General features: G+C 38.0%; 1 protein-coding gene across 4 annotated transcripts in view; it reads left to right on the top strand.

Moving 5' to 3' along the window:
- LOC126272516 (arrestin domain-containing protein 1-like) overlaps positions 1-17,281 on the top strand; it is a 151,775-nt gene that overhangs the window by 52,137 nt on the left and 82,357 nt on the right. The gene's annotated exons all lie outside the window — the stretch shown is intronic.

Below are 17,281 nucleotides of genomic sequence, written 5' to 3'. Positions count from 1 at the left end.
TAACACGTGTTCGTGTCTCTCGTCACAGAAATGGATCCGCATAATAGCGGTGTGCCATTTCTTTTTGCGTTAAATTGGGTGAAAACGTGATGACAACTTACGGTAAACTTCAGAAGGCTTTTGGAGAGGAGGTTATGTCAAGAGCTCAAGTTTTTTGTTGGCATAAAATGTTTAGTGAAGCCAGAACGAATGTTGAAGATGAAGACTGCAGTGGACAACCATCAACCTCACGGACGGATGTCAACTTGGCCAGGGTGCGTGAACTCGTACGATCTGATTGAAGATTATCTATGAAAATGATTGCAGAAGAACTGAACACCAATCGAGAAACGGTTCGTCTAATAATAACTGAAGATCTTGGTATGAGAAAGATTTGTGCAAAATTGGTCCCCAAAAACCTCACACCACAGCAGCGAGAAACATGGAAAAATGTGGCAGTCGATCTGTTAGAGCAAACGGAAATCAATCCAGAATTGTTGAGCTGTGTTACCACTGGTGATGAAAGTTGGTTTTTTACAATCCAGGGACAAAATGCCAAAGTTCGCAATGCTCAAATGGATCACCCAGACCAAAACAAGTTCGCATGTCAAAGTCAAAAGTGAAATGCATACTTATGTGCTTCTTTGATTCCAAGGGAACTGTTCATAAAGAGTGGGTGCCTCCTGGACAAACAGATAACCAATATCACTACGAAGAAATTTTTGAAAGACTTCATAAAAGAGTTCTTCGTGTCCGTGCCAACATTGCTAATAATTGGATTCTACATCACAAAACAAATTTCAGTACTACCACAGCCACCTTATTCACCAGATATCGCTCCGTGCGACTTTTTTCTATTGCCAAGAGTCAAAACGGCGGTCAAGGGACGCCATTTTCAAACAACACAAGATGTCCAAAAAGCTGTGACGAGGGTCTTGGAGGATATTACAGAAGATAAGTTCCAGAAATGTTACCATAAATGGCAGAAGCGCTGGAAAAAGTGTGTGCAATCAGAAATGAACTACTTTGAAGGAGACAACACTAAACTTGACTAAAATTGTAAGCAACAGTTTTTTTTTCTTACATCAGTCTCATTACCTTATTGTCACACCTTCTATATCCCATCTGGTAGGTGTCCCCTGACTCAGGGTTCTATCCAACTTTCTGTACTCTACCTGTTTCCTAGACCTCTTCTCTCCCATTCAACACTTCTGCCATGAGCCACTGGTGTGGTATGCTTGCAAACTTTTAATACCTTTTGTATGTGTGTTTTCCTGGTGCCACTTGGTGAGTAGATATTTTATGTATCCTGTTGTATTTTAGTAGGATATAGGACGACACAGAGTTCCTATGTGGCGTGATGAATGGCAGCTTGCTCTAAATACAGAAAATGTTAGTTAATGCAGATGAGTAAGAAAAACAGTCCTGTAATTTTTGAAAACAGTGTTTTGCTGTGCTGCTTGGCTTGGGGAGTATGTATGTTGATGAAGATGTGCTTTGCATTTAGATATGTTGGTGGGATTGTTTTATCAGCAGACATGTCTGAGCATAATGTTACAAAGTGATATTAAATGGACAAGCACATGATTAAATGGACAAGCACATGAGGATGGTAGTACAGAAGGTGAATCGTCAACTCTGGTTTATTGGGAGAATTTAAGGGAAGTGTAGCACATCTTTAAAGGAAACTGATTATAGAACACTATTGTAACCCATTCTTGAACACTGATTGAGTGCTTTGGATCCCTGTCAACTCACATTAAAGAAAGACATCAAAGGAATTCAGAGGTGTGCTGCCAGATTTGTTGCCAGTAGGCTTGATTGACACGTGAGAATTATGAAGATGCTTTGTGAACCCAAACGGGAATCTCTGAATGCTTTGTGAACCCAAACGGGAATCTCTGGGGGGAAGGCGACATTATTTTCAGGACAATTTAGAGAGCCAGCATTTTCAGCTGACTGCAGCTGCCAACTTACATTCCGCTTAAGGGCAGCGAGGACACAATGAGAGAAATTAGGACTTACATTGGGGGCATACATTCTGTTGTTTTTCCCTCACTGTATTATCCAAGTGGACCAGGAAAGGAAATGACTAGTAGTTGTACAAGGTACCCTCCACCATGCACCAAACATTAGCTTGGGGAGTGTGTATGTAGATGAAGATGTGCTTAGCACTTGGATTGTTTTATCAGATAAATCGTGTTTGCTTCTCCTTTTCTGCCTGCTGCAATTATTAATTGACCATCTGAACATAATATTCTACTGACATTGGCCTTTCTTTTCTAAGCTGAATTCCATGGACTCATGCTTCAACCCCATTCATTGAAAATGTCATGTACGAATTAACTGCAAAGGTTATTTTGGTAGTTAGGTAAAGTAACACTTGGAGTTTCCTACCCATCAAGAGTCTCATATCTGTTCCATGAAGCCCTCTTGATAATAATATTTTAGACCAGCTGACTTACCACCCACTTAAGTCAAGAAGTAAATATAACTGACCACACTTTGGAACATCATCATATAATCAGCAGAAAAGACAAAACTGTTTAATGAAAGTAATAATAAATTTATTATTCTCATTAGTATCATAGGAGCAGCCTGCCTATCTTTTGCTCGGTACTCACCCTCTGAAGCAGACATGTTTGCAGGCGCATGGTGTCTTCCATTATTTTATCACCTGGTTAGTGTGCCTCCACAGCCAAAAACATAGTCTGCATTCCCATTCCTGTAGAGGAGCCGCACTGACTTAACCGTAGTATGTCTTTATGGCAAGGGTGAGGACTTTTGTTGATGTGGGGTTGCCCAATTAATATGGTGCCAGTGAGAGGACAAATAGATAACTTATCTCCTTCTCCGATCCTGTGGGACACAAATAAGATTTGAATGGAAACGTCTTTTCCTAATGATCAATACCATATTCGGTTTTTAATGAAAATTATACATTGTAATCACATAAATATTTGGGCATCACTGTCCGATGGTCCTATCTTTCCACAACACATTAGTAGTTTCAGAATATCAAATACAACTTGGAAGAGATTTGTATATTAAGTTTGTGCACATTTATACATCTTATGAAGCTATGATTGTGGTCATTTGATTTATAATTTCATCAGTTGTTAGAATCTGTGAGTAGAATTTAGTTGCACTAATTCACAATATGATGTGGAAAAGTTTGCGATTTACAAGCTGGCATACAAATGTCACCCAAAAAAATAATTTTTATGCAGGGGTAAAGGAGATCTAAAGACCCATCCACTCCTTAATACTAGAACCGCTGATATTTGGACATACCTAGAACCGTGGCTGGGTCACTAATGACCCACAATCTTTTCCTTTATTTCCCCTATGTCAATGGCTTATTGTTACTGCCAATGAATCTATAGCTAGAAGTAATAGGAAATTTAGAATGAAATTAACAAAAATAAATAAGGTTTACACAAATTATAATTTTATATTTTAAAACTTACATGTATTTGCTGAGTGTTTTTACTGGCTACCATTACATAATGAACACAAATAATAGTCTTTTGATGTACAGTTGTTGCACACAGTTTTCTTGCAGATGTGACACTTTACAAATGATTTGTTTCCTTCACAGTTAGACTTTACAAGGTAACATGTTTGCTTTTTTTATCTGTCAGGAATTTCTTCAGGTCTGACAGGGATGCTAGTCTTTCTAGTTGCTGCGTACTTCTCAGCAAGCTCCTCCCCCAGCTGCAGAATGAAATCCCTGCGTTTCAATTTTTTATCATATAGAGAATTGAACAATACCCACACATTTATCCTAGCCAAATCCAGCAAGTTGTAAAATGTGTGAACAGGCCAACGTCTCGATGGTGCTTTGACAGAGTATTTGTGAGCCATTTGGTCGACCACGTTTAGAGCAGTTATAAAACGTAACTGTATCTGGCTTCTTTTTTATACCATCTTCAATCATCACATAAGGATGCATAGTGCTCAGAATCAGGATCTTGTTGCTCTTACCCTGATAAACAGTCAGTGTGGTATCATCTTTTTTCTTCAACAATACTCTGATGTTTAACTGTTCTCTTGCCTTCTTAGTACAGACTCGTATTTCCCTGTGAGATCGATTTATTGTGCACACAAGACTCGTAGAATTAGCTTTCAGTGTCTCAGAGAGTGCTAAGGAGGTGAAAGAATTGTCACATACGACATTTATTCCTTTGTTGAGGTAAGGTTGCATCAACTTTTTTTTCAGCAAAGTCACCAAGATGCTCATCACACCGCCTAGCCTCATCCTTTCCTAGTTAAGGGATAGCATTCACAATATATTTTGAGTCTTTATCTACCACCATCCAATACTTTTGCCCATATTTGTCCGGTTTTGAGGCCATAAACTGCGTGAATCTGCAACGGCACTTTAAAGGAAAAAGCTGTTCGTTGATTGTTATATATGGACCCGGTATGTAGCTAGAGTATGCATTCGCAATGAACTCATTCCAGATTTCTGATACCAAAGCAAACTTGTCTCCTCTTAGTCATTCTGATTTTGTGGATCTAATGTCAAATCTGAGATAATACATTATCTCTCTGAATATGTCACGAGCCATTGTTAATTTCACAAAATTATTTCCCCACTTCACTGACCACAATGTGCCTAGTTCTTAGCTCTTATCTCAAATAGCACCATGGACGTACAATATAGCTATAAAAGCTTCCAGTTCTTCAATTTTTATAGTCCACTCATCTGAGATCAGTACATGGCGTGCTTCAGTTTCTGTACATTTTACAGTGTGTTTCAAACTTTTGTTCGTTATCATTAGATGCCATGCACTGTAACAGGTCTCATTCACATTTAGTTTTGCTTGCAGAGATGGTCCTGTCCTATCAAAATGGTTCAAATGGCCCTGAGCACTATGGGACTTAACATCTTAGGTCATCAGTCCCCTAGAACTTATAACTACTTAAACCTAACTAACCTAAGGACATCACACACATTCATGCCCGAGGCAAGATTCAAACCTGCGACCGTAGCAGTCCCGCGGTTCCGTACTGCAGCGCCTAGAACCGCACGGCCACCATGGCCGTCCTGTCCTATCTTTGAAAACATTCTGTTGTCCATATCTTCCAGCTGAACAGTCACCTATTACTCCAACTTTCCAGGTTGTTCCATCGGGTGCTACAATATCGCTACCTGAAGGAAACTGAAGTAGTCCAGAACCCTGGGCATTTTGTTGTCCACGCCGACCTTGAGGACGTCCACTTCCTCGAGTTGACTTAGTCTTTATGGCAGCTGTTCCTGTAATAGTAGTGATACGTATTAGAAAGAAATTTAATTTTGAATATATTGTATAATATTAGAACAAAAACCACCTTCATAAATGTAATACATAACTTGTAAAAACTCAACACGAAACAAAGTATAAACATAAGTGTTGCAATTGAAATTAATGTCTACGCAACATACATGTAAACAAAAATTATTATAAAACAAACACATAAACAAGCATACCTTTCTCGTCTCTTCTGATGAAGAATCCGGAGCTATTGGCGTTGGAAATTCTTCCTCAGATAAAGACTTCGGCAGTTCGCCTTCAGATTCATCATCTAAAATCTCATTTAGAGCATTTATAATGTCCTCTGCTGTGCGTAGAATAGAAATTTGGCCATAATATATTCATAAGTTACAAGCACTATCTACACAGACAGAATGCACTACTAAACCCGTTTTCATGGCACAAAACTCTGGGTGCGCAATATCTGCATACAAGGTCAGACTCATTTGAACCTCTCTCCCTCTCGTCCCCTGCTGAAAACTGGAACGTCGCCCGGAAGTGAAGTAAAAACGAGTTTTGCAATTGTTGACCAAACACACTCTAACAATAGGCATGGAGCTACATGAAAAATACAATTGTTATAACGAGTGCACCAGGCAGATCAGAACTGACCCTTCCGCAGTTCTAGGTGAATCTTCATATTTTTCTTTTATGTTTTCACTATAAAATGTGAAATGAAGTATAATCACTAATTACCTTATTTTATAAAAAGTCACAGAAATGTAATGCTCTAGGCAGTAATACAAAAGAGTGACAAACAAAGGAATTATCAAGAGGGTCACGAGTGACCCAGCTGCGGTTCTAGTGTTAATAGGAACTTTGAAAGGTGAAGACACTATCACCAGTGTCAGAGAGAGTCAAAACATCTTGAGGGGCAGTGCCCTTGTGGCAGAGACAATTAAAAGCTGATACAGTCCCAGACCACTACACCATCTTGCTCATTGAGGACTTAGACGTAAGTATCTATGGCAACCAGAGACTTTAAACAGTCAGTCTCATTTGCTTCTTCAGCTCTGTAGGACCTCCAATTATTACTGTTTGCACACCATTCAGACTATTTTAATTTGCCTGAATCCCATAAGGACTTTGTAGTCCAGCACAAACATTTCAGCATGTCATGGATGAGATAAAACAACAATTCAAGTCTCACATATTTAAGGCACTAGAAATACCCCTGGGAATGCACACCTGAAGTTCTCTCTCATGTGGTCTCTAAACACTGGCAGAAACTCTGTGGATTGTCCTTTGTTCATTAGTCAGCTCTTGTCAAAGGTGAGTTATGAACTAGCACATATTCACTATTATTTATTTGCAAATTTGTTTAAGTCATTCAGTCTAAGTTCAGTTCACACATTATCAGACTTCCACCAATAAAAACTAGAGTCTGCAATGTAAACTCTGTAAACTAAACCCAATATACTGATTAGTGGGCAGTTCATTTGTTGCATTTTGGGTCAGCTACTCAGTTTCCGTATTGACAAAAATTGGTGCCACTACATCCCTTTCCACCCAGCAGCAACCAACATGGGAGAAAAATATAGGTGATCCATGGCTAGATGGTGGGTGGATTGGTTTTGATGGGCGCCACAGCTGAATGCGCTGACAGTGCAATTCCCGATGGGACTGCAGGGTGAAGTGATTTCTGGGCAGAATTGTGGGGGCAAAAGTTGAGTTTGTTAGTACCACTGAAGACTATAGGCAGAGGACACTGTATAAATCATAAATCTATGGCACACAGAGATTGTCACGCAGATCCAGGTTGGGTGCAAACTATAGGGCTCCTACCAGGGACGCCCATCTGGAAGAGTCCTCAACAATGACATGCACTGGCAGTGGTGCAATAGGTCATAGTTGGTGTTGTTGAGGAAAGCCCTTAAGTTGCTCCACTGGATTGTGGCATTCAGAGTGTCTTGTAAGTAGCTAGAAAACCACAGAGCACATTAGGTGTAGCATCGGACGCCATTTCCTTGTGGGTGGCAGCTGCAGTATAATGTCCCATTTGTTTGGATCTGTTGGCTGAGCAGTTCAATACTGAATATGTCAAGGATGGTTGCATGAAAAAAGATATGCACAAGTTGCATTTTCGTCCCTTTGCTGCCAGCCTCTGGAACCACAGCTCGAGGTTGTGGAGGTGGTCCTCTGGGGTTGCATGTGTAACCAAAGTATCACCAAGGAATGTAGCAAAGTTATGAATACCTTTTAGTGATTGATCTATAAAATACTGGAATACATCAGTGATTGAGAAGATTTCGAAAGGCAACCAATTCAATGGTAGAGGTTGTATGGTAAGCTCGTCATCCTGCATCCAAGAGAATTTGAAAAGTGAGCTTTATTGTACTGAATATGGTGCTGTGACTCAATTTTCCAAAGAGTTTGTCCAGAGTTGTTAGGGAATAAGTTTACAGTTCTGACTGTGCACTTACCATTACTTTGGAATCTCCACAAAGTCTTTAGGTTTCATTGGGTTTCGGTACTCTTGATCAGTGGGTTGACCCACTAGAATAGACATTAACATGTCTTCATTAGTCAGTCTGTCCAGTTCTTTTTTAAGATTTCCTTTACAGACAAGACAGATGCACAGGGCAAGCTTTAATAAAGTGCGGGGCAGCCATTACCTTAAGAGTATGTTAACTTCAAAGTCAGTTGCCTTCCCTAATCCAGGTGAGAAAATTTGAGCATATCTATCATAGAAAGTCGTAGGGCAGTACTAGTCAATTTGGATTGCATAGTGTATAATGTTTCATGAACCATACATCCAAAGGAGTGGAAAGAGTCTATACCAAAACATTGTACACTTTGGTGTCGCTGTCACAAGGAAATTTACTGGATGGGTGACTTAATTGTGAGTAAAACTTGAAGTCATTCCAGCAAGAGCACATGATTGCATACATAGTCCCAGAGGTTTGTTTCATCTATCTGTGAGGGTGGCAACCCTAAACTACACTAAGTGGATATTTCTTATGTATACTGTTCTGCAGCCTCAATAAATTGTCTGAAATGCCTACTATTGTAATAAAATTCATCACAGCTGCTTTGTTATTTATTTATTTACATGGTTTACACCCATACGGGAGCACTAAAATCAAACATAATACAACAGAGTCTACAATAATTAAGTTCAAGTCTTAGCAGTTAGCAATTTATTCGTTTCCCAAAACTTCTTCATTCTCTGTAATCTGGCTGCTCGTTCTTCTGCAGTAATGACATACTTCTTCCATTCTGATGGTTTGAATGCCAGCTGTGTGTATTTGGTGTGTGGTGATGTCCAGTTCATCCAGATCATTTTGTTCTTCTTTAAACCAGATGTTTTTGGTTTTACTGTTCCATAAGCAGTCAGAAAGCTGCTTCAGGATTCTAGTATCTGGTAGGTGAGATATGTGGGCGAAAAATGCAATCCTTCTTTTCCGCATTGTATCAATAATGGATTCACTTTCTTTATACACTTCTGAATTGGGCAAAAGTCTCCACTGCCCATTAACTTGGTGTTTCTTACTGATAATTGTTCGGAGTATTCTTCTATCAACTTTCTGCAATTTGTCAGTTGTTGCTTGAGTATTTAGTCTGAATAGTGTTTCACTTGCATATTTTGCTTTCGGTTTAACGATGGAGGAGTAATGTCGAAATTTAGCATTTATTGAGAGAGATCGTTTTTTGTATGTTGTCACGTGGTTCTCTGTGCTCGCTGAAGTTTTAATGTTCTACTATCTATTGATGCTCTTTCATTAAAATTGTAGGTAATAACTCACCAAGATATTTAAACTTTTCTACTACCAAAATTTTTTGATCATTGTGGGGTATGATATGGGATGTGTCAACTGGGAAGCTGGGCATCATTTCTGTTTTCTCAAATGAAATTTGCAGTCCGACCTTTGCCGCTAATCGTTCTAGTTGTTCTATCTGAACCTTTGCTTTCTCAATATTGTTTGCCAACAGTGCCAAATCATCTGCAAATGCAAGGTGGTTAAGTTGAATCTTTCATCCAATCTTAACAGATGGTGGGCATGTCTTGTTCCATTCACGCATGATTTTCCCCAGCACACAATTGAACAATAATGGAGACAATCCATGGCCTTCTTGAAGGCCAATATGAATCTCAAAAGGTTCAGAGAATTCATTTCTCAACCTTACTCTAGCTTTAGTATTTCGAAGGGTGACTGCAACGAGGTTGACAAGTTTCTGATGTAAACCAAATTCTTTAAGAATTGACAGTAGAGATTCACGATGGATACTATCGTAGGCTTTTTTTAAAATTGACAAATGTGATCACTAGTTTCTTGTCCCTGACCCTTTGATGTTTCATTATCCATTTGAGACTAATAATTTGATCAGAACAGCTTTGTCCTGGACGAAAGCCTCCTTGATATTCACCTAGTTTACCATCAAGCAGTTCATGAATTCTGAAATACAGAACCTTGGAAAAGTAATATCCAGCAGGGATATACCCCTATAATTATTTGGATCCAATCTATCTCCTTTTTTGTGTAGTGGATGGATTATTGCAACATTCCATTCCTCTGGTAACTTCTCAGTATTCCAAATGTCAGTAAGATGTTTGTGTAAGTTCAGAATAATTTGTACAGCTGCTTTGTTATATATTTTATTTGCTGCAACCGCTTTTGAGTGACGGCCCATTCTCAGGCAATATGTTATAACATAATATTTCAGAAATAACATTTAAGATCTTAAAACGTACCTCTTGACAATGAGTTGTTCCTCAAAAACAGTAGTGCCAAATAAAATTTAAATAAGCAATTCTTGTGGATCACATTACAGCAGTATCCAATTCATTCAATTAAGTAAGTGGTTTTGTTTAGCAAGGACTAAGAAGCAGCAGTATCAAGGAAAAACTTCACTGTGTGTGTGTCTACAAACACATCTAACTACATTTGTTGGGTTGCATATTAAGAAGTCTGTACTTCCATAGATTTACGACTCACTTGGCATACTTCACAGGTTGGTGCATATTTGCATCAAAACTGGTTCAAGATACCTTTAGCAAGCATCCGATTTTATTCAGACCTGTGGCCTGCTGTGTCGTAATGAGGGCACACGCAGACTGCCAAAATGCTTCCTGTAATCATGAATAAACTCTGAGCTACATGGAAAGTTTCATTGGCTTCAGCTATTCAGATTACTTCCATCAGAGAAGGATTGGATTTCCTCTGTGCATTTTCCTCACCTCTGGATCTAGAAATAGACACACAACAGGATCCCTGATTTATGCGTCTTCATAGTTCTCCCCACACAAACGTTTAAAATTTCAATATCTGTAGGTCAGCAGTCTGGTCTACATACGGTTGACTGGGGCCATTTTTCCACTGCCAAAGTTTTACATACCTGCAAAACTGTGTTTCTTTGCCTAAAAATGTTCTAACGACAAAGAAAATATTCTAGGCAACAAGTTACACTGGATTCATTAACAGGTCTAGTTTCTGTATTAGATAATACAGTTTGGGATGTCTTGTCAAGAACATGACCTTTTGTCTTTCCGTGTCAGAAATTTTGCATGTCATAAACTATAACTGCATTCAGAATGAGATTTTCACTCTGCAGCGGAGTGTGCGCTGATATGAAACTTCCTGGCAGATTAAAACTGCGTGCCCAACCGAGACTCGAACTCGGGACCTTTGCCTTTCGTTGGCAAGTGCTCTACCAACTGAGCTACTGAAGCACGACTCATGTCCGGTACTCACAGCTTTACTTCTGCCAGTACCTCTTCTCCTACCTTCCAAACTTTACAGAAGCTCTCCTGCGAACCTTGCAGAACTAGCACTCCTGAAAGGAAGGATATTGCGGAGACATGGCTTAGCCACAGACTGGGGGATGTTTCCAGAATGAGATTTTCACCCTGCAGCAGAGTGTGCGCTGATATGAAACTTCCTGGCAGATTAAAATTGTGTGCCCGACCGAGACTCGAACTCGGGACCTTTGCCTTTCGCGGGTAAGTGCTCTACCAACTGAGCTACCGAAGCACGACTCACGTCTGGTACTCACAGCTTTACTTCTGCCAGTACCTCATCTCCTACCTTCCAAACTTTACAGAAGCTCTCCTGCGAACCTTGCAGAACTAGCACTCCTGAAAGAAAGGATATTGCGGAGACATGGCTTTTTATATCTGCATTGTTGGCAGTAAGCATCCTTCTCTTAACTTTGCTCATTAAATTGTGGAAGATCCATAGACAGTGAGTGTCATGGAAGATGCACCTATTACACTCACTAACACTTGAAGTGCCTGTAATATTGCTGCCACTAGCATGTGAGAACACTGTGTAGTTTGCAGTAGTAGTCGTTGTAGTTCTTCCAAAGTTTAAAGGAATCACTCTCTTATCTAATTGCAAAAATGTTCAAAGTCCAATTTGCGTGTCACAGCTCCCAAGTTGTTGTCACTTTTGTAAAGGCAGTTAGACACAGACTAGCGGGGACTCACCACAATTTATTTGCCAGTTTGAGATTTGTTACTGTATACTTATATACCTGTATAAGTTGTCTTAGGGAAACCAATCCAGTTCAATTCCAGGTTAATGCAGTGTCACTGTTCTCCTAATAACAACTACCAGAGTCCACAATGTAAGCACCATAAACCAGACTATATACCAATGGGCACACAGTTCACTGGTAGCATAAAACTAACAAAGACTGGCCCTGGGCCAGTTTATATGTAGGAGTATGGTGTGGTATTATCATAAGGTGCTCCAGATGATAAATATCATTTGGTTGTTGGTGCCAGGGCAGTCAACAGTAGTATTGTGCCATCTATTCAGTTTCCATAGTGATGTCAGGTGGTGTCACTGCAGCTGCATTAGCAATATTCCTTTGTACAGCAGTACCTGTAGTAGGTTACAGAAGTTTTGTAAAGACATCAGTTTATCAGGGCACTTGATTACTGCTACTAAATCTGTTTTTGATTTGATCTACTGTTTATTACTTTCATTTTCTCATTTTGTTTTTCTTCATTCGAAAACTAATGCATCCATCATAATTTCCTCTTTTCTTCCATATATAAAGTATTTTGCTTGTGAGGAATAACAACTTATTTCAGTCTGCATCAGCTAATTGTGGTACATAATTGTAATGTATACTGAAATTTACTTTGGCATACTTGAAGAATTTTCGGAAATGTATGTTCAATTCTTACTCCAAATCCATTCAGTTAGAAAAGAATTTGGCATTTCTGGTTTTTGCTATTGTGTTAGTAAGTTATAACTGACTTACAAAACATGAATTAGATTGTTTAGTTACAATATCACTTAATTATGTCAGATACTTCACTTGCTGGTACAAATACAAGGTGTGATCAAAAGATAATGGGAATATTCGTTTTTCTTAAAGAATCTTTATTTATTTATCAGCTTTGTCCCCTTCAAAGTAATCCCCTCAGATTTAATACACTTGTGCCAGTGCTTTTTCCAATGTTCGAAGCATTTCTGGAACTCACTTTTTGTTATGGTGTTCAGCTCCTTCAGAAATTCTCTTTTTATCTTATCAATGGTGGCAAAATGACATCCTTTCATGGATCTCTTTAAGCCTGGGGAATAGAAAGAACTTGCAGGGGACCACGTCTGGCAAATACGGTGGCTGAGGGATCATAATGGTTTTGTTTTCTCCCAAAAAATAGCAAACAAGCATTACGGTATAAACATTATTATGAACCAATTTCCACGAGTTGTTTTGCCACAATTCTGGTCATTTTCTTCGGATTGATTCACACAAATGGCACATAGCTTCCAGGTAGTATTTCTGATTGATAATATGACCATAAGACAGCAATTCGTGATGCAGTATCCCATTGTATTCAAAGAAAACATTGAGAACTTGTGATCAAACAAGTCTTTTTTTTTTTTTTAGTCATGGCTCTTCAGGCAGCTTCGATGTCATACCCATATACCCTTGTTTTTAATTAATTATTTGTGTATTATTTATTTATTTAGTCCTTCAAATCCTATATGTATCTAATATATACAAGGATATTGGACATGGTTAGGTATTTACAAGATAAAATACAGTTTGTAATGCAATCTTAAGGACTAGATATTCAGGTAATTTAGCACAGATTCATAAACGTTAACAGGCAACATACAAAGTAGAATATTAATAATGCATCTTTATTTTTGTTGTTTGGCTTTTATATATTCTGTCAGACTGTAAAAGCAATGATCAATTAAATATGCCTTTACTTCAGCCTTCACTGTTCATTGTTTAACAGGTAGTTTACCCATTGATTTAATATGTTTAGGCAGATTATTGAAAATTATTATCCCAGTATGTAGTGTGCCCTTTTGGCACAATGATGTTCTCACCTGTTTCACATGAAGGTAAGATTTTTGCCTTCTATTGTGTGCATGTATATCTTCATTTTTTAATAAGATATCTGGGTGTCTATCGATATATTGTTTGATGAAAACTGATGTTTTGTAGATAAAAATGCAAGGAAGAGGAAGAACTAACAGGTTTTTGAATATGGGTCTGCACAATTTCATATTGTTTACCCCTTCAATAATTCTTAGTATTCTCTTTTGCATCCTGAAAAGTTTAATATTTGTTGTTGTATTGCCCCAGAAGATTATGCCATATTTAATTACAGAATGCACATAGGAGTAGTATACATTTAACAGGTTGGCTTTGCTGCAACAAGTTTTTAAGAGCCGTATCATGTAACAGGTTATGCTTAGTTTTCTTTGCAAATATTCAATTTGTACCTCCCATTTTGTGTTGTTCTGGAGCCAGAGTCCCAGAAATTTAGTGCTATCAACACTTTCAAGAACTCTGTCCCTAAGTTCTATTTCTATGTTTGGGTGGTGTCTTCCTTTTGCATTATAGAAGTTCAGTGCTGCTGTCTTTTCTTTGTTTATAATTAGCTTGTTGTAGCTGAACCACTGTTCTACACTGTTCATTGTTTGGATAGTGGAATCTTTTAGTTTTTCTTTTGTTTTGCCACTAATAAGGAAGCTTGTATCGCCTGCAAATTGGAGGGTAGTTTGGCACTACTTGTTGTACATAAGATCATTGACATAGAGGAGAAACAGAATGGGTCCTAATACTGATCCTTGAGGGACACCATATTTCTCCATTTTCATATCCTGAATAGTTGTAGCTGATTTTGTTATGGTCAGTATATTGCACTTCAACTACCTGTTTGCGACCACATAGGTATGTCTTGAGCCACATTGGATATACCTCTAATTCCTAACTGGCCAAGCTTCTGCAGTAGGGCATTATGGTCAATGACGTCAGAGCTTTAGATAAATCAAGACACATGCCTGTCACAAACTCACTTGCATCCAGTTTAGTATAGATTTCATTAAGAAACTCCAATATCGCACTTTTAGTTGAATGGCCTTTCCTGAGGCCATGCTGAGAAGGAGAGAGAATTTTATTTTTATTTAGGAAATCAGACAATCTCTTATAAAAAAACTTTTTCTAAAATTTTAGAAAATACAGGCAGTAGGGCTATTGGTCTATAATTTGAAACACATTCTTCTTTGCTGTTTTTAAGCATGATGGGAAGGTTCCTGATGCTTGTGAGCTGTTGCACAAATGTCTCAAGGGTTCAGCTAGGGCAAGACAGCATTTTTTAATAATTGCATCTGGTATTCCATCAATTCCACATGAGTACCCCATTTTCAAGGTTTTTATAACTGATAAATTTTTTTTAGAATTTGTGGGTGAAAGGAACAAAGATGTAGACACATTTCTCACACTATTGCATGATGGAGGTGGTATTTTGTTGTGTTCTTCCAGTCCACTCACCAACTGTTCACTTACGTTTGCAAAATAGTTGTTGAAGGTCCCTAAAATTTCTGTTGCGCAAGAAATCATTTGTCCTTCATAACATAAGTTCATATTTTTATATTGTTTAGTTTCACTTGTTGTTTGATTTTTCATAACTTCCCATATAGCTTTAGATTTGTTTTTTTAATTTTCAATGTATTTGTCATTTGCCATTGTTTTAGCTTTCCTTACAACATTTTTGAGGATCCTCTTGTAATTCTTCAGGTACAAATGAAATTCATGAGGCATGTTCTGTGTTTTGCTATAGTGTGTAATCTTCTTTTCTCTGCACAAGATATTCTAATACCTGTTGTAATCCATTTGTTCTTTTTGAAGTTAGGTTGACATTTTTGCTTTTTTAATGGAAATGCAGCTTCAAAGTATGACATGAAGATTTCCATGAATTTTTCAAACTCAGTTCTTTCACTTGGGGTGTGCAAAGCAATAAACTGTGCATAGTGATCACTGAAGCCAGTATTAAGATTTCCGGCACAGAAATTGTGATTTACATTTGTGTTTATTAATATCTGATCAATTGTTGAGCTAGTTGTTGGTGTAACTCTTTTAGGAGAGTCTATAGTGGCTTTTATGTTATATGTTTCCAGTAGGGTCATCAAGCTTTGCTGGTCTTTTGATATTTCTTGAAACTCTATGAAAATCTATATTAAAATCTCCACATATGAGCACTGTTTTGTTGAAGTTTTTTTACAGTATTTAAAGCTGCTTCTAGCTGGTGACAGAAATCATTTAAGTTCCCATCAGGGCTCCTATATACACAGATGATTATTAATTTTAATGCAGAGAGTTCAACTGTGGATACTTCAAAAATTTTCTCTTCAGCTAACTGTTCAATGGGTTTTATGTTACAATAATCAATGCCACTTTTAACAAATATACATGACCCTCCATGACTGGATTTAATTCTAGAAAATGATGAAGAAAGATTGAAGTCTGCAAGTTTTGTGACTGACATTGCATCTTTAGGCAGCCAGTGTTCAGTTATACACACTACAGAAACGTTTATTAGCTCATCAGTACATAAAATTTCAACTTCACTTAATTTGTTTAGCAATGATTGGACATTTTGAAGAATCAGCATGAAATTAAAGGGTTTGTTAGGCTTTGGCATATTGTTAGACTTAGGCATATTTAATTGATCACTTACTTTTACCTTGTCAATAAAAAAATCATTCAGATGTGCTGGAAGTACTGCTTTTCTTTTCCCGACTGCACCTATTCTTCTATTATCATCTGCAGCAGAATTTTTTCTTAGCTGGTCTGCCATGCACCTCACAGTGGATTGCAGGGTCTAGATGTAGATGTACATATAACCTTGTTTAGAAGTACTGGATCAATGTTGGCTTCATTCACCAGTTACTGAGTAATGTCTACATTGCTTGTGATCAAAATTCAACATTTTATGCCCATTGAAAAAAATGATTGTGTCTTCTTGGCCCTCTTTGAAACCATTATACCACTTGTAAACTCCTGTCTTACTCGTTGTAGACTCGTCAAAAGCCACAGTCAACATTTCGAATGATGTGCTGCATTTCATTCCATTTTTCAAGCAAACTTTAATACAAATTCTTTGATCCATCTTTTTCGAAAGTAAAAATTTGCCAAGCGCTCGAAAACACGTATAACCTTTTGAGCTGCCAACAGTAAACTAAATACTCAAATCAATGGAAAAGGCAAACATACGTCAGGAACATATGTACTAACAGGGTAAATTTGTTTTTTGAAAATTGGATGTATGAAAGCCCAAGAAGTTAAAAAATTCTCGTTACTTTTCGATCACACCTCAAAGAATACCCCTGTGATGGTGTGTGCCTACCAGTGGAAATATTGCCAAACATATGTAAACGAAGACACTCAAACATAATACAAACAATGGAAAATCCAGGATGGAATGTGAGAATCTTTTTTTGTTGTGCCTACCTGGGACTCAGCATCTCCGCTATATGGTGAGTAGAAACCTAACACAAACACACATATGCACACACAAAATGACAGAGATAAACAGCATAGCGAGCCATGCAGTGTGGCATTGCTCATAATTTCTCTACTTAACTTCTTCACTTAGATTGTAAGCTAACCAAAGTTTTTGTAGTCTTTATGAGTCAGCACACCTCATGTTATATAGATAACTACATTTTCAGCTATCTTCTCAAGGCAATGGAAGAATAATTCAATCAGTACATCATCTCCATTCATCCTCTCTTTTAACATATATT

This window comes from Schistocerca gregaria, chromosome 5, assembly GCF_023897955.1.
Source record: "Schistocerca gregaria isolate iqSchGreg1 chromosome 5, iqSchGreg1.2, whole genome shotgun sequence".
NCBI classification, from domain to species: Eukaryota; Metazoa; Arthropoda; class Insecta; order Orthoptera; family Acrididae; genus Schistocerca; species Schistocerca gregaria.
This window is presented reverse-complemented; position numbering and strand designations above follow the sequence as displayed.